The sequence below is a fragment of the Monodelphis domestica genome, chromosome 2 (genome assembly GCF_027887165.1).
Source record: "Monodelphis domestica isolate mMonDom1 chromosome 2, mMonDom1.pri, whole genome shotgun sequence".
NCBI classification, from domain to species: domain Eukaryota; kingdom Metazoa; phylum Chordata; class Mammalia; order Didelphimorphia; family Didelphidae; genus Monodelphis; species Monodelphis domestica.
In genome coordinates this window covers 463,252,625-463,271,636 of record NC_077228.1, presented here as the reverse complement: position 1 = coordinate 463,271,636, position 19,012 = coordinate 463,252,625, and the positions used below count along the sequence as shown (strand labels likewise).

General features: G+C 34.0%; 1 protein-coding gene across 1 annotated transcript in view; it reads left to right on the top strand.

Annotated features, from left to right (window-relative positions):
* The window catches only part of DPYD (dihydropyrimidine dehydrogenase), a 1,041,936-nt gene that overhangs the window by 584,057 nt on the left and 438,867 nt on the right, over positions 1-19,012 (top strand). The gene's annotated exons all lie outside the window — the stretch shown is intronic.

Below are 19,012 nucleotides of genomic sequence, written 5' to 3'. Positions count from 1 at the left end.
ATGATGCCGATTATAATATGGTTGAAGATATACCTTCAGATCTTTTTAGGACTTTTTTGCACAAAGTTGAATTTTTTAAAAAGACAAAACCATTTTCTCCTTCTCTCTTCTCTTCAGGTCACCCGTTAGTAGTTGTCCTTACTTCTCACCTCCTTTCTTTTCAGAAGCTAGAGACTAAGAGTGGGAAACATTACATATAATTTCAAGTTTTTTAATACACTGGTTAGTTTTGACAAACTGTTTTTTTCCCCTCCCCTTTTTTTTTCACTATTTGTTATTAGGAATACCTCTAGGAAAAGGAAGTAAGGATGAAAATGTAGGCAATGTAAGGACCAAAGATATCAATAGAAATTCATTTTAAAAATAAAATAAAAATATTTTAAAATTTATTTAAAAATCCTCCCCTATGCATGTTTTCAAAAAAATATTTTATTTTACTTTCTTATAATAACAATTTCCAACATACATTCTTCAAAATTATAAGATTTAAATTATCTTCCTTGCTCCCTTCCTTCCTGTCTCCCTGAGATGGTTAGCCTTTTGATCTGAATTATAAATGTATGATGATCCAAAACATATTTACACACTGGTCATGTTGTGAGAGAATAGTCATTTAAAGTCAAAACCTCAAAATAAAAGCACACAAATAAAATAAAGTGAAAAAAATAACATGCTTCAACCTTCATTCCATCAGTTCTTTCACTAGAGATGCGTAGCTTTCTTTGTATTGTCTTGGATCACTGTATTGCCTAGAATAGCCAAGTCTTTTACAGTTGTTCATAGTATAATATTACTGTTACTATGTACATTGGTTTCATGGTTCTGCACACTTCACTCTGTATCAATTCATGTAATTCTTTCAGTTATTTTTTTCTTTTGGAAATTATATTACTCATCTCTTCTTATAGCATCACACTGTTCATCACCATCACATATCACAATTTGTTCAACCATTCCTCAATTGATGAATGTTGCCACAATTTACAATTTCTTTTCACCACAAAAGGGTTTTCTATAAATATTTGTTTACAAATAGGTCCTTTTCCTTATTTTTAGTCTTTTTTGAGATACAGACCAAGTAGTAGTATTACTGATTAAAAGGTATGCATGGCTTTATTGCCCTTTGAACATACTTCCAAATTGCCCTCCAGAATGGTCGGATTAATTCACAACTCTTCCAATAATGCATTAGTATCCCAATTTTGCTACATCTCTGCCAACATTTGTCACTTTCCTTTACTGTCATAATAGCCAATCTTCTATGTAGGATAGGGTACCTCAGAATTGTTTTTAATATGCATTTCTCTAATCAGTGGTCATTTAGAACATTTTTTACATGATTATACATAGCTTTGATACTTTATCTAAAAACTACCTATTCATAACCTTTGACCATTTGTCAATTGGGGGATGACTGATATTCTTATAAATTCAATTTAGTTCTCTAGGTATTTGAGAAATGAGGTCTTTATCAGATAAATTTGTTATGAACATTTTCCCCAGTTTGTTGTTTCCCTTGTAATAGTGATTGTATTGGTTTTGTTTGTATAAAACCTTTAATATAATCAAAATTATTCATTTTAGATCTTGTATTGCTCTCTATTCTCCACTTATTTACTTATGCAATCACTCTATTCTAAATCATTAACCATTTTATCTTGGGTAGGGGGTAAGATATTAGTCTAAACCTAGATTTTACCATACTGTTTTACATTTTTCTGAAAATTTTTGTCAAATAGTTCATTTCCCAAAATATGAGAACTTTAGGTTTATCAATCACTGGATTGCAATTATCCTTTACAATAGTTTATTGATTACCTCATCTATTTCATTGATACATTCCATTTGTTAGCATGTACCAGATTGTTTTGAGGATTACTGCTTTATAGTTCAGATTGAGAACTAGTATTGCTGGGCCACATTACATCACTGATTTTCATTAATTCTCTTGATATCCTGAACATTTTGTTTTTCTTTTCTCCCTCTATAACATTATTTTTGGTAATTTAATTGACACGACACTAAATACATACATTTATTTAGGTAGACTTGTCATTTCTATATTAACTCAGCCTATCCATGAGCATTTATCATTTTTCCAATTGTTTAGATCTGACTCTATTTGTGTGAAAAGTGTATAATTCCTTTGTTTGACCTGGCAAATAGATTTCCTGGCATTTTATATTATTTAGTGTTACTTTCAATGGAATTTCTCTTTATACTATTTGCTGGACTTTTTCTTAGCAATATACAGGAATTCTGATGATTTGTGTAGTTTTATTTTATATCATACAACATTGCTAAGGTTATTATTTCAACTAGTTTTATTTGATTCTCTAGGATATCCTAAGTAAACTATCATATGATCTGCAAATAGTGAGAGTTTAGTTTCCTCATTCCCTACTTTAATTTCTTCTATATATTTTTCTTATATTTCTGTGACTTGCATTTCTAGTACAATATTGAATAATAGTGGTGATAGTGAGCATTCTTGCTTTACTCCTGATCTTACCGGAAAGGGTTCTAGTTTATTGCCATTGTAGATAATACTTTTTGATGTTTTTAGATAGATATTGCTTAATATTTTAAGGAAAGTTCCATTTATTCTTATTTTCTGTAGTATTTTTAATAGGAGTAAGTGTTGTATGTTCTCAAATACTTCTTTCTTCATCTATTATGGTAATTATATAATTTCTACTGGTTTTGTTATTGAAATGATCACTTCTTCTGATACCTTTCCTAATATTGAACAAGCCCTGAATTATTGGTATAAATACAACTTGGTCAGAGTAAATATTCCTTGAGGTATATTGCTTTAGTCTCCTTGCTAATATATTTAAAATTTTTGCACCTATATTCTTCAAGGAAATTGTTCTACAGTTTTCTTTCTCTGTTTTTGCTCTTTTTTGGGGCATCAGACCTGTATTTGTGTTGTGAAAGGAACTTGGTAGACCTCCTTCTTTGACTATTTTTCCAGATAGCATATTGTTTTGGGATTAATTCTTCTTAAATTGTTTGATAGAATTCACACATGAATCCATCTGGTCGAGGATTTTTTCTTAAGGAGTTCATTAATGGTTTGTTCAATTCATTTTTCAATTTTCAGTTCTTTTTTTCTTTTTTTTGATCCTATCTTTCTTTCTCCTTTCACTCTGTCATTCCTCACAAATGTTCTACTTTTAACCACCACTTCCTCCAGATCACCCTCATCCTTTTAACCCCCACCTTTTCCTTTTTCCCTACTTCCCCAAAGGGTAAGATAGGTTTCTGTTCCCAACTAAGTATGTATGTTATTCCCTCTCTGAGCAGGTTCTGATGATACTAAGGTTTAAATTTTGCCTATCATCTTCATCTTCCCCTCCCCTATAATAACTTGTTCACACCTCTTCAGGTGAAATAATTTACCCCACTCTACCTCTTTACCCCTCCCTTCTCTCTTCTTTTGGTGTAATCTACATTTTTCACTTCTTGATTTTTTAAATTTTATTCATCACATCATCATAGTCAACTTATTTTCACACTCTTTGTCTATTTATACTCCTTCTAACTGCCCTAATAGTGACAAATTTCTTTACAGTTATGAGTATCATCTTCCCACAGAAGAATATAAACAGTTTAATCTTAATGAATCCCTTAAATTTACCATTTTAGGCTTCTCTTGAGACTTGTATTTGAACATCTGATTTTCTCCTCAGGTCTGATCTTTTCAACAGGAATGTTTGGAAATCATCTGTTTCATTAAATGATCACTTTCCCTCTGAAATAATATACTCAGTTTTGGTAGGTAGGTGATTTTTGGTTGTAAACCTACCTCCTTCATCTTCTGGAATATCACATTCCAAATCTTCTGATTCTTTCATATAGAAACTGCTAAGTCTTCTGTAATCCTGACTGTGGCTCTAAGATATTTGAATCTGTCTGCTAATATTATTTCTCCCTGACCTGAGAGCTCTGAAATTTGGCCATTTTTTTTTTGATTTAGAGATTTCTTTCAAGAGATGATTAGTGGATTCTTTTCAATTTCTATTTCACCCGCTTCTTTAAAAATATCAGAGAAGGTGTTTTTTGTAATATGATGCCTAGGTTTATTTTTTTATTTTGGCTTTCAAGAAGTCTAATAATTCTTAAATTATCTCTCCAGGATCTATTTTACAGATCAGCGTTTTTTCCAATGAGGGTATATCATATTTTCTTCTGTTTTTTTTAAATTCTTTTAATTTTGTTTTAAATTTTCTGACGTCTAATGAACTCATTAGTTTCACTGAACCAATTCTAATTTCTAAGAGGTTATTTTCTTTAGTAAATTTTTAAACCTCTTTTTCCATTTGGTCAATACTACTTTTTAAATTATTCTTTTCTTCATTGTATTTTTATACTTCTTTTTCCAGTTAGACAATTCTGCCTTTTAAGATATTATTTTGTTCTTCTATCACTTTCTCTCTCTCTCTCTCTCTCTCTCTCTCTCTCTCTCTCTCTCTCACACACACACACACCATTTTTTCTTCTGCTTCTTATTGTTTTTTTGAAATCCTTTTTTGAGCTCTTCCTGAGCTTTTAACTCATTTTCCCCTTTTCAGTTTGTGCCTTCTCCCTTATTGCTCTAATAATTTTCGTTAGGTGGCTTTTTTGATGTTTGCTCATTTCCCCAGCCTTTTTTTTTTTAAATCTTAAAGGTAGACTCTATTCCCTGGATAGAGAGGACACTCATTTAAATGAGATATTTTCTTCCTGCTACCATCAGATCTAGTTCTAGGTTTCTGCAAGCTTTGATGATCTGTGGACTGAGAGCTCTGGAAGCTACCTCCCATTGCTGATTCAGTTTCCCCAGAGCCTAGTGTTGGATTGAAGTTGCAGTAGTTCTTTCTGCTCAGGCCACTTATGGGCCTTACCACTGGCTTGCACCAGCCTTGTACTGGGGCTCAGAGCTTCACTGGGTGGTTGCACTGGGGCTCTGAAGTTTGAGTGGAAAGTGTGGAGATACTCTGCTGTTGGCTTAGGCAGAGTCTTTGAGTCTTACTCCTGGCCTTGACCCACATTCAGAACCTCAAGCATTGAGGATTGAGGTGAGTCTTGCTATTGATCTATGTCTGACTCATTGGAGTGGCCTTGCTGCAGATTGTTCTCCAATCTTAGACCAGTGAAACAGGATTTCAAATTGTCTACACAAAAAAATGCCTTAACTTGTCTCATTGTTGCTTCTGTCACTATTGTATTCATTTCAAAGATTTACTTTAACGGAGCTGTGGGGATTTTCAGAAAGATTTGGTCTTTCATTTCTCTATTCCATCATCTAAGTTCTACCACTCCTATGTGTATATTTTAAAGGATACTGTAATAGTCTATTGATCAAGGAGAAGAAATTTCATTTTTTTAAAGTAGAAAAAGCTAATTCATAGTTTGTTCAAGTTATAATAATAAAAATAATACTCCAGCTTTCCTCAATATTTAATGTAGTATTTCTTGAAATCTACATATTATCATTATCTATGTTCTATTATATTTTTATTTATTTTGTTAATTATTTCCACACTGTATTTTAAACTGGTCCAGATCAAACTGGCTAATGTACTATGTGTCCACCTCAGAAGGAGATCATAGGCTGTTATTATTAATCACAAAGTATTTTAAGGTTGGAAGGTATCCAGTTAAGAGTGACTGAGTAAACTGGAGCCCAGAAATTTGAAAATGACTCATCCATGTTCACAGAGTAGTTAGTCATAATCATTTTCTACCTACTCAATTTATATCACTTTAATTAATTACAATTTGGTTCCCCAGTCATACTATATCTCCTTTAGGACAGAAGTTCTTTGTCTCTTCAGCATTTACCATGGCATCTGGCAAATAATAGGCTCTTATTAGATACTATTGATTGATGATAGAGTAAGTGGCTAAATACCATAATATTCAGTATTAAGTTTCCTTGCGTTATCTACATTTTAACATGCTTTTCTTCTCAACCTGAGATGGACCTGGCATGGTCAATTTGACCATTTGGTTTTCAAAATTTAAGTGATTAATTTAATTTAAGTGATTCATTCAATTAATATTTTTGAGGATAATAACCAAAATATAATTCTGGCTTGATTAAATTTCCTTCATACAGTGTATTATAAAAAGGAAAATTAAGGATTGATTTCAGGGAAAACTTCCTAAATATTAGAGTTATTCCAAAATAGAGTACATTGTTTTGAGAAGTTATGGTTTAATCCTTACTGGAGACCTCTTCTGGCAAAGACTGAATGATTACTTTCAGGTATATTGTAGAAAGAATTCTTTTGTATATATGGGTTGAATTAGATGGTTCCTGAGGTCCCTCAGAAGTACCTACATAACTCAATGGATAGAGTATAGGCCTGAAGTCAGAAAGATCTGTGTTCAGATTCAGCCTCTGTCACTAGCTATGTAACCCAGGACAAGTCACTTAACCTACATTGGCTTTAATCTACTCGAGAAGAAAATGTTAAACCATTCTAGTATCCTTATTAAGAAAATTCCATGGATAATGGTGGCATGCTATGGTCTGTAGGGCCACAAAGAATCAAATAGGATTAATAACAACAAAACTTCTTGTAATAATAAAATTCTGTTTTTATAATCATATGAAATACATTTAATGTCATAGTGCACCTAGAAAGGGGCAGCTAAGTGACATAGTGGAAAGACTTATACTTTTGACTCAAATCCAGCCTTGGACAGCAAGTCATATGACCCTTTTGGCCTCAGTTTCCTTATTTGTAAAATGAGCTGGAAAAGGAAATGGCAAACCACCCCAATATCTTTGCCAAAAAATGCCAAATAGGGTCATGAAGAGTCATGAAATTACTGATCAACAGAAGTGTCATGTAGAGGGCCAATCTTTGAAGCTAGGTTCTAAATCTCTGAGTCAGACTGACTGTGTGAGCCTGGGAAAATCAGCCTCTCCACTCCTGTCTAAGCAAGGGCCACAATAAATTAAAGAAAACTCTCACTTTCATTAATAGAGAGAATTTCCTCATCCATATACACAGGCCTAGTTCTCTGTTGCTATTATCTTAATCACTTAACTTCTAAGTGCTCCAGGCTACTCTCTAAGACTAAATTGCAGAACAAGTACAGATCTACAGTTACCCAAGGGTTTTTCCTTATTAGAAGTTCCCTATACCAGCCTCTCAAAGTGTAGTTCATCCACTCCTGGGAGTCCCACAGACCCTTTCATGGACTATACAAGGTTGATTATTTGTCTCTTTCACTCTCATTTTCTCACAAGTGTACAGTGGAATTTCCCAGAGACCTGTGAAATTAAAGATTAGTTCCAAAGTTGAGTGAATTAATATCTAATCTCATTAGATATAATAAACATAAACAAAAGCTCTTTGAGTCCTCAATAAATTTGAAGAATGTAAAAGAGTCCTCAAAAAAGGGTCTTAAAAACTTGAGAACTGCTGCTCTGTACCAATGAAATTGCACGTCCAGTCCCATCTCTCCAATATAGATTTAAATAATAGCATCCATACCATATGCTCTCTTCTAGCATACTGTTTTTCCTCCCTGTTTACTTGAAGTACCTTAGGCTGTGAGCCCCTAAGTCTACAGTTGGCCAACAATGACATAGAGCAAATTTATGGACCAAAAATTGAAGACTTCCCAATGTTCCTGCTTTATGTCACTATGTCTCTTATATCACAGGATCATAGAGCTAGAAATGAAAGTAAGTTTGATGACATTAAGGTCAACCCTCTTATTTTTTCAAGAAATGAATAATTCAAGGGGTTAAATGACTTGTGAAAAATTAACAAAGTAAGCAAAGTCAAGGTTCAAGGCAGTTCAGATCCTCTTATTACCAATTCAGTAATTTTAAGTAATTGGAAGTAAGCATGGACTGCCCATGATTAGGTGATTGGAATGGGAATGTATCTGAGACCATGAAGATTTGAACCTGCATCATTTGGAGCTAATGGTTTAAATGTTGCCTGATTTTATGAACTACGTTTTTTATTGAGTAACAAATGCTATCAGTTAAGAGTCACCTTACCTAATAATGCTCTGAATATGAAGCTGAAAGATGTAGGTTTGATTTATACTTCTTTTTCAGTTATTCTCTTTGTGACTTTTGTGAGATCACTTAGATTCTCCAGGCCTTAGTTTCCTGATCTAAAACAAAGTCCTTTCCTCCTTTTATAATCTTATACTTTTCTGAGCTAAATGCACTCTGTTTTCTAGTGACACTTGTCTTCTTGCTGTTCCTCACACATAACACTATGTACCTATTCTGTATTTTTTCTCTGACTGTCCTCCATATCTAAGAATGTTCTCCCTCCTCATCTTTACCTCCTCTATTCTCAGGCTTTTTTTAGACCTTTACTTAAATTCCACCTTCTATAAAAAAGCCTTTTCCAATGCTCCTCTTTTCCCTTTCTAACTCCTTTCCAATAGTGAAGGTAAGGACAATGTTTTTGTCATTTAAAAAAAATTGTGGATATGTCCAACACAACTGGCACATAGTGCTTAATAAATTCTTATTGACTGACTGTATGAATGAATGGAAATAGATCATCTCTAATCTGGCATTTCAACTGAAGATATGTTCCTATGATCAGAGGTCCTTTTTGGATTTAATAATCCAAGTGACAGGGAAGTAGCAAGAAGGCTGAGAAGAAAGAGACTGCCTTTGTGATTCTACCTAACTAGAAATAAGACACATTGCTGATACATTTAAGTGTTCTTTCCTAATATCCTGGATCCAATTTTCTTTTGTCATCTTGACTCTTTTATAATACTTGCCATTTTCTTTCAAGGAAATAATACATTGGTTTTCAGCTTTCAATCCCTTTCCATTTAGATTATATTCCTATTTTTGGTTTCTTTCTGTTCTTTAAACTAATTTCCAATATTTTCTTTTTCATATCAATTTTTTCAAGTACAATTAAAATGCCATTCAGATTTTAACCCATAGAAACAATGTGTGCTTAGAGATTGCCATGCTGAGAATGGAAAATCTCCTACTGTTTTGAAATAGCTCTGATGCCAAGCCCAATGGGCTGAATGAAAGGAGGTGACCCTTCATTTTCCTTTTTTAATTATCACTCTCACTGGAGTTCTCCCACATCATTCTCAAGTGCATGACTGCTGCCTTCAATGACTGAGACCACATAATTCAACCAACCATGGCTGCTACTGAGCAAAAGTCTCCTCTCCAGAAGAAGCAAGGTCCTTGGGAGCAAGATCTAGAAGTGAAGTAGCAGGAGCGGGTCTTTCCCTCCAAGCAGGACAGGACACTAGCTTGTATTTAGCAAGAGGGATGCTGATCAAACCTTAAGAACTTCCTCACTGGAAGGCTTATTTCTTAACCCCGAGTAGCTGTTCAGAAGCACACTCTAATACTCGACTTCTTTGCTTACAAGGACTCTTTTTATTTATCCATGAATTAAACTCAGCACTCTGATTGTGGTCGTGACAATTCATTACTAACGAAGAGGTCTTTGTTCCTGAGCAGAGATCTTGTAATGCTTATTATGAAATGCACTGTATAATTAGGGCTTACAGAAATCGATTTTAACCGAATCCTTTCTTTACCCACTTAAGAAAAAAAAGAAAACCTTTTACATTATATATTTTAGGCTTAGGGGGAAAAAAAACTCAGCAGAAAAATACTTGCTGCACTCTCTCTGAATGCACTGAATTAGCAAGAAGAGAATGACATTTTCTATCATTTCTGGCTGTCAGAGTGAGTGTTAAGCAAAAGAAGGGGATGCACCAGTGAATCAACTGGTGATTATAGAAAGGGGAATGATGGCTTTGTTACAGAAATTATTAAAGGAAGAACAATTGGCATGTAAATACTTTTACACTGCAAGACATTTTGGCAAAAAGCTTCCCTCTCCCCTCCTCCCATTTTTTCTCCTTAATTATTATGTGACCAGCACTGAACACACTAGGTCTGGAATGATTCAAAATAAAGTTCATCCTCATCAGTAATCCTGAAGGTGCCCTTTGTTATAGGTAGCCTCTGAAAGCAATTGTAAAAATCCAAGCCTATGTGCTGATTGCCCCCTATGGCTAAGATCTAGACACATCAATAGCTTTAGTGAAAATGTTATTTCCACTTGCCGGGATTGAGAAAAGGCCTTCCATTAACAGGATAACTTCTTTATATTCCAAATTTCATAAGTAATTAAAATCCATCAGGTGTATTTTGTATATAAAGGACTAAAATTTAAATTAGAATTTATTTAGAAACAATAATGATTCAATCATGTCCTTCTATCCCTACTCCAAATAAAATAAATATCTTAATGAACAGATTTATTAATTTTGTAACTTTCACGTAGGCCAGTTTTCTTTTCTATCTCTGTAGTTATTACTTAAAAGTAGAATAGAGGACTTTTAAACTCTACCAGCCATGACTCCTGCATGGTGAGTCTGAAAAATGGAAGGCTTGGGGGAGGGGGCATGATAGCCATTTTCAGGTATTTGAAAGGTCATTATATAATAAAATTAGTCTTGTCCTACCTTGGCCTAGAAGGCATTTAGAGATTTCATCAATTGTCATTCTGAAATCCAGATAAGCTAATGATTGTCATATTCTCTTCATCTATTACTATGGTAGGGGCAGAGTGGGGTCCAGGCCACCAATTTCATTAATCCCTAATGCAAAAATTCCCTCTACTAATACAGACCATCACCTATTCTGCAATTAAAGTATTTCTAGAGTTCCACATTAAAAGACAAGACTTAATGTATCTTCATGCTTCCAAGACTAGCTTCTGAATTCATCCTCAGACACTTACTAGCTATGTGATCCTGGGAGAATTCCTTCCTTTTTAGCTCAGTTTCCTCATCTGTAAAATATTCCAGAGAAGGAATATTTTCTAGCATCTAGCACTCTAGCATCTTTAATAAGAAAACCTCAAATGAGGTCACAAAGTCAGACATGACTGAAATGACTGAACTACTTGTGTCGCTTACCCAACAAAAAAACTGAAACAAAACTAAAATAAAAATAAAATAAATCTAGTATTTCCTCTCTTTTGTGATCTCATATAGATTTTAGTGATCATTGCTTCTCTTTCTAAATGCTCAGAAAGCTATCCTTTAATAAATCAAACTCATCAGCCTCTCATTTTAACAAACTACTTTCTTCCCTGTTTTGAAAACTAGGCTGCTGGCCTGTTTACAACATTTCTCCCATTATGATCCACTATTTTTAAAAGTTGCCCAACAGAAACTCAAGAATCACCTCTGCAAATTCTTTCAGTGCCTTCACATGTAATTCATGCATGCCTAAGGCCTTGAACTTAGAGGAGATAATAAGATACTTTCATGCCATTTTCTCTCTATTTAAGTAATCCAGTTCATTGTTAATCATTTTCCTTCTGTTCTTCCCCATTTATTGATTCTTCAGAGAAATTGAAACAAGGTAAGAATTCAGTAGTTTTGCTTTCTCTCTACTGTATTCTTTCACCATCCCATCCCTCTCATGCAGTGATGCTACCCCTTCTTTTAACTTTATCTTTCCCTCATAATACATTTTAATGAACCCCTTTTTTCTCTACATTTTTTGCTGATCTTAGCCCATCTTGAGCTTCAGCACCCAGCATTCTTCTTTCTAGACTATATTATACATTTGTATTCAACTTCAACTACTTGGTTTTGCTTTTGGCCTTTGTACATATCTTTTGAAAAGCAGCTTCTTTTCAATTTCTTATTAAAATCTTTCTATTTGTGTCTTCAAAATTTTATTCTTTAGAGTTTCTTTCCCAAGACAATTTTTGAACATGAGATCTTGCTTCTCTTCTTCTTGGAAATCTTAAAATCACTTTTCCAAAATTTGAAAATACATCAGAATAGGATTAGATTTCTCCTTTTCATCTATCTTAAACTATTTAACAACAAAAGAAACAACCCTTACTTTCTGTAGAACTGATACTAAGTATAGGTTTCAAGGCAAAAGGGGTGAGGGCTCGTCAACTTGCCCAGGGTCAAACAGTTAAGAAGTGTCTGAAATTAGATTTGTACCCAGGACCTCCTGTTTCTATCCTGGCTCTCTATCCACTGAGCCCCCTAGCTGCCCAAGATCCATGTGGATATGAGGACAATGTTTTTAATATATATTGCCAAATTAAGTATTCATAATCACTTATCTATATCGAATTGGAAGCCACCTAGCTGCCCCCTTAAACTCTAATTATAAAATGCTTCCAGCATTCCTAAGGATGTCATAATTTCTACCACAGCAACAAATTCCTTATTGTTAGTAAAAATCAGGTCCAGAGAGAGTTCCAATTCATAACTAAGTAGGTGAAGTTCCCAATCAATGAACCAACTAGTATTTATTAAGCATCTACTATGGATGAGGCACTTTACTACCTCCTGGGGATACAAACAAAAGTGAAAGAATTATTTCCCTCAAGAAGCCTATAATTATACTATTATAAGTATATACAAAAATATGATTTGAATATAAGATCATGTGAGGGAAGAGGGCACCAGAAACTAGGGGAATCAAAAAATTGTCATGTAAAAAGGTGAGTTTCAGATGAGTCTTGAAGGAAACCAGGAATTATAAGAGGCAGATAGTGATATCTCATAGAATGGGGGTAGAATATTCAAAAAACATGGCGACAGAAGATGGAGCATTGGGTGCAGAATAGTAAGAAGACAAATATATCTGGATAATAGAGCATGTGGAGGCAAGTAATGTGAATAATACTTACAATGTAGGAAATAATAATGTTGTGAAGAGATTCCTATTTAATCCAGGAGATGAAAGGGAACTACTCTTGTTGATAACATAGATAATTACATAAGGAAAATCATTTTGGCATCGCTGTAGTGGAGGAGAGTGGGGGGAGAGAGGGAGAGACTTGAAGAATCAAGCAAAAATAAGAGGTTCTATAAGAGCTCAAGCAAGAGGTGAAGAGGTCCTGAACTAAGATGGTGGCCATGAAAGAGAGAGAAGGGGACTTTGAGATTTAAGGGATATTATGGAGACAGAAATAGCAAAATCTATATATCGGATGAATGAAAATGAGGAAGTAAGGATGCCAATAATGTTTTGAATCTGAGTGAATGAAATGATAGTGGTGACCTAGTAAATGATAGAGAAGTTTATTTTCCAGTGTTATGTCAACTCACTGACAGAGATCACACACTCAGAATACTAATACTAATAATTATTACTGAATCAAAATACTTTCCCACTATGCCAAGCCTGGGGACTTAAACTATGTTTAAATGTATTAAGATTTTTGCCAAGCTGATTTTCTTTCACTTGCTCCAATATTAAAAGTTAATTAATTTCCCTTGAGTACTCTTCATCCAAGTGCATTGGATCTTAGAATTTATGGTTGGGAAGAATCATAGAAATCATCTTTTTTTTTTTTAACATTTAGACTGGGTTCAATGGAAAATTTCACAAGCTAGAACTTCACAACCTTCTTGTTCTCCAGTCTTAAGAAGGAAATGTTATCTTATTGAATGCTAATGAGGAAATTTTTATCACTATGATATTAAAGAGGGAAAGCAGCTGCCAAAACATAATTTACTTATTCATATGGAACTTACTGAAAGATATAAAGGGGTAGCTATGTAGGTGATGCAGTAGATAGAGAGCTAGGTCTAGTGAAAAGAGATCCTGTGTTCAAATCTGACCTCAGACTTCTTAGCTATCTGAAGACAAGTCACTTAACCCAAATTGCCTAGCCCTTATTGCTTTTATGCCTTGGAACTGACATATAGGATCAATTCTAAGACAGAAGGTAAGGGAAAAGAAAGATATGGATATACGTTATATATTTTTTCTCTTTATATCTCTACATATCTATTATATAGAGATATTGAGTTATATCTCTATATATCTAGTTATACATATATGTATATGTATAACTAGATAACTCTTGATGATGAGTGAGGATGCTGAAATATTATTACCTCTGATGTTTCCAATTAGGTGTGTTTATGTCTCATTAGTTCCTACATCTATAAAGATCAAGTAGCAGTATATCTTCAGCAATAGGTGATTTTTAAATTGAATAATGTTTTCTTTTATGAAGCCTCTGATATTGCTGTCAGCATGAGGGACAGCCAATGAAAATGCCTGAGTCTCAATTAATGGGTTTATCTTGTCCAAAGACCCAAAGGAGACCAGTGTCAATGAATCACAGAGTACATGGAACAGAATAATGCAAAAGAAAATTGAAAAGATAGGAAAGGACCAGGTTATAAAGAGCTTTAAAAGTTAGAGAAGGAAGAGGAACAAAGGAGTGGTAGGAAGCAGTATGATAAGCTCCTGTTCACAATCTCCTCCAAGCAGATATAGAAAATGGACTACATGAAATCCTTATAAGGAAATCCATTAAAAGCCACAATGATTCCTTTGTCTAATCCCAACTCAGTAAAGGAAGACAGACATGAATGTCTGTGTACATTGTACATGGATAGGCCTAGGCCAGTTATTGGCTGAAAAAATAGAAGGAAATATAAGATATCTCAAAGAAAAATAACTGACCTGGAAAATAGATCAAGAAGAAAAAATTAAGAATAATTTGAGAAACTGAATGCAGTGGCCAAAGAGTCAGATGCCATTGTGCAAGATATCTTAAAATTGCTTAGATCTCTTCAAACCAGAGGGCAAAGTAGAAATAGAAAGAATCTACTAGTCACTTTCTTAAAGAAACCCTAAATCATAATTTCCAGGAATGTGACAACCAAAATCTAGGTAAAAGAAAAAAAAATAATGCGACAGCCAGAAAGAAAGCATTCTAGTACCAAGGAGACAAAATCAGAATTACATTTGATTCAGCAGCCACCATTATTAAGGAGCAGAGATCTTCTATTATATATCAGAAGGTAAAGGACATGAGTTTATAGTCAAAAATAATTTCTGACTTTGAGTATAAGACTACAGAGGAAAAAAATGTGCCTCTAATGAAATAGATTTCCAAGAATTCCTAATGAAATAACCAGAGTTACAGGAAACTACAAAGTTCAAACACAGTTATGATGAGAAACATAATAAATATGAATGAACAATAATAAAGTACTAAACAAAAATAAAATGCTTACTTTCAAATATGGTGAACTGAAACATAAGTTCCCCCTGAACTCTGTCATCATCAAGGTCCATTGAGAAAGTCCAATTAGACAATGCCTGGGAATGAGTGGAAGAGAGGTATACATTGGGGATTATGGGGAGAGAAAGGAAGATTAGAGACAATTATCTTACCTAATCGGAGTGTACAAATAGATATCTGTGCAAACAAGGAAAAAGTGGAGAAGATAATTGACACCTGAAGTTCATTTTCTTCTCAACTGGTTAAAAGAAGAAAGAATATACACATATACACACCCAGAACTGGGTACAGAAACACATTTCACTTAACCGGGAATGAATTTACTAAATAGGAGAAAGGAATAGACTGGGCCAAGAGATTAAGTAGCATAATAGTCCTAAGAAAAAACAAATAAAAGAAAACTAAAGAAGTCCAGACATATTTATAGATCTTTTTGAGATGGCAAAGAATAGGACTCTGACAGATGTCTTCAAAACTGGGAAATGGATGAACAAATTATAATATCTAAATATGATAGAATACTAATGTGCTGACCTTTTTATCAAAGAAATGACCTACTAGAATTCCAGTGGACTAATGAGAAAATTTATTACCTGCCTTTTTACAGAAAAATGAAGGGCTCAGAATGCAGAATGAGACAAATATTTTTATTTATAAATTTCTCTTGAATGACTATATAGGTTTGCAATGTGTTTTGTTTTCCTTATATTCTTGATATCGAGGAGAGTTGGGGTTGAAGTATCAGAAAGTGGATCTTAGCTGATTAAAACAAAAAACATGTAATTTTAAAAACTGAGGATTTTATATTTGATCCCAGAGGTAGTAGAGAGCCATTAGAACTTACTGAATGAGGGGAGGGGTGATTAGTTCAGACCTATGTTTTAGGAAGATCAACTTCACAGTTGAGTGGAAGATAGATTGAACTGAGAAGAAATTTGAGGCAAGGAGGTTACTTAGTAATTGGGAAGTTAATTTTTTTAGTAAAAATTAAATGTTGATACAATTTTAAATAATGGTTTTCTAAAATTTTTGGATCCATGTTTACTCCCTCCCTTCTTATCCACCCCCTCCCCAAGATGGGCAAGTAATATGATATAGACTGTATATATTATAAAATACTAATTTTCATTTTCATCATGTGAAAAAATTAGAGAACAATTCTTGGAGGGAAAACAGTATAGGATGGTGTGCTTTCATCTGCATTTAGCCTCCATCTCTTCCTTCTATGGTAATAGATAGCATTTTTCATCATGAGTCTTTTGGAGTTGTCCTAGACTCTTGCATTGCTGATAAGAGTTAAGCATTCACAGTTGATCATCACTTGTCACTGGTATTAATGTGTACAACATTCTCCTTGTTCTACTCACTTCACTTTGCATCACTTTATATGTCTTTTTCCTTTTTGTTTTGTTTTTTTTCCTATCATCTTGCTTGTCATTTCTTATGGCACAGCTTGCTCAATCATTTCCTAAATGATGGACAAAATCCTTCAGTTTCCAGTTCGTTGCTACCATGAAACTTGTAAATATTTTTTAACAACTAGGTCCTTTCCCTCATAGTACAGAAGTTAATAAGAGAGGAATATTTAGGGGGGAAGATCATGACCTACGTTTTTGGCATTGCATTTAAGATTCTAGATGTATAATAGGTAATTGGTCATGTGAGACTAGAAATCACAAAAATGATTAGTTCTGGACAAATAGATCTGATAATCATCAGTAAAGAAATGACAACTGAAACCCTGGGAGCTAATCATCATTATTTTAGAAGATCATTTAAAAGATATTTCACTTTTTAATTCTGTGCCTCCTTACATTCTTCCATTAATTCCTCAACTTTGGATAATTGTCATCCAAAGGAGATTAAGAACAGAGAGCAGGATGGATTGGATTGAGGAGTGACTTGAAGTAGAGAAACCTTAATATTATAAATTAAGTAGTGGAAGAGACCTTAAAGTTCATCCAATCACATCCATTTATTTTAGAAATGAAAAAAACTGAAGCCTGGAAAAAAAAGTGACTCACCCAAAGTCAAAAAATATGTGTCATTTTAACTTGGGTTTTCTGGCTCCTTATCCATTGCTTTTTTGCCCCACATGGCATGATGCTCTTGAAAATTATGAAGGAAGAGGACAGATTTTAATCAAAGCATCATATTCGGGGAGGACATGATTTCTAACACATTTTTCCTGTTAGAAACCTTAAGGAGAGGGAAAAAGGAAGAACCCAAGCATTTATTAAATATGTATTATGTGTACCAAGCATTACACTAAGTGCTCTACTAATACTTTCTGATTCCATCCTCATAACAAACCTCTAAGATAAGTGCTTTCATTATCCTCATTTTATAGATGAGGAAACTGAAGCAGATACCAATTAATGAATTTTCCCAGGGTCAAGCAGCAGTAGGACCTGAGGCCTGATTTGAAGTCAGGCTGACCTGACTCCAAGTCCACCTCTCTCTGACACATAGCTACCACCTTCCACATTAGTAACAGAGAAGAATATGGGAAAGATAAAGAAGAAGAGAGAGAAAAAGAGAGAGAGACAGAGATAGAGAGAAAGTGAGACAGACAGACAGACAGACAGACAGACAGACAGACAGACAGAGGGAGGGAGAGAGATAGGGAGAGAAAGAGAAATTGAATAGCAAAAAATCATGAAAAGATTAGTCTTCTGCCTACTCATTCTACCTCAAGCTCTGAAAAAATCTATCTATCTATCTGTCTATCTATCTATCTATCTATCTATCTATCTATCTATCTATCTATCTGTCTGTCTGTCTGTCTGTCTGTCTGTCTGTCTGTCTGTCTATCTATCTATCTATCTATCTATCTATCTATCCTTCTCAAATCTATCTTATCCTAAAGGGCCCCAGTAAATCTGTTACTTTTAAAGAATGTACTTAGAAGAATGGTACTTAGAGAAGTACCATTCTCTTATGATACTTACTTTGAAGAACAATTGGAAGTACCCCTCCCCATGCAGGAATTACATGTTTTACATTGTCTTTGCTATGAGCTACTTATCTTATTTTAAATATAAAACTTCTATTTAGCTGATAACAATGACTAGTTATTTTTTTGTTCCATCCTTATCCCTTGCCACTAGGCATGTTATTCTCACAATGTACCCCACAGGGAAAATTCTGAGGTTTATTTTTCATGTGGCTCTAGCTCCATATTTTTACCTGTAGGTTGTCTCAGCCATTTATTTCAAATATATACTCTTTCAAAATTAAAAAAAAACAACACAACAAATAAACAAAAAATGTTTCAACTCTTTGTTACTTTAGATTTTATTTTATTTTTAAATAAACAGTTCACTGGCATTTTACATGATTCCATGCTGTACTTAGGATCATTAGTTTTGAATTAGAAGTATCCTTGGAGATCTCTTGTTCGTACACCCCCATTTTGTAGATGAGGAAATTGAGGCCCAGAAAATAGCACAGAGAATAAGCATAAAGCACTCCAGTCATGTATACTCTTTCCCCATTATTTATAGAGGACTAATCGTCTATTTAGTCTAACCCTTAAATATCATCCAATTAAATATATGTAATCATCCATATGGAGGTCATTCTCAATGACTTCTTAATTCTAGGATTTCTTCATGGCACATAAAATGTCTACACTGTAAAAAGAACTTCAGAAGCCTTCTATTTTAATCCATAACTGAACAAAAATCCCATTTTATCACTGCCAAAAATGGTCACCTTGTCTCCTGCTTGAAAACTTCAAGTAAGGGGAAACCTTTTTTCCTTAGATCGTCCACTTTTTAAAAGTGGTTTTTAAATTTTTTTCCAGGTTATATAGTGGTATAATTTTCAATCATTTTCTGACATTTTGAGATACATGTCCTCTCCTTCCCTTTTATCCTTCCCCCTTCATTAAGATGGGAGGTAGGTTGCATGTATGTATGTATGATATAGACTGTACATGTGTTAATATACAATAG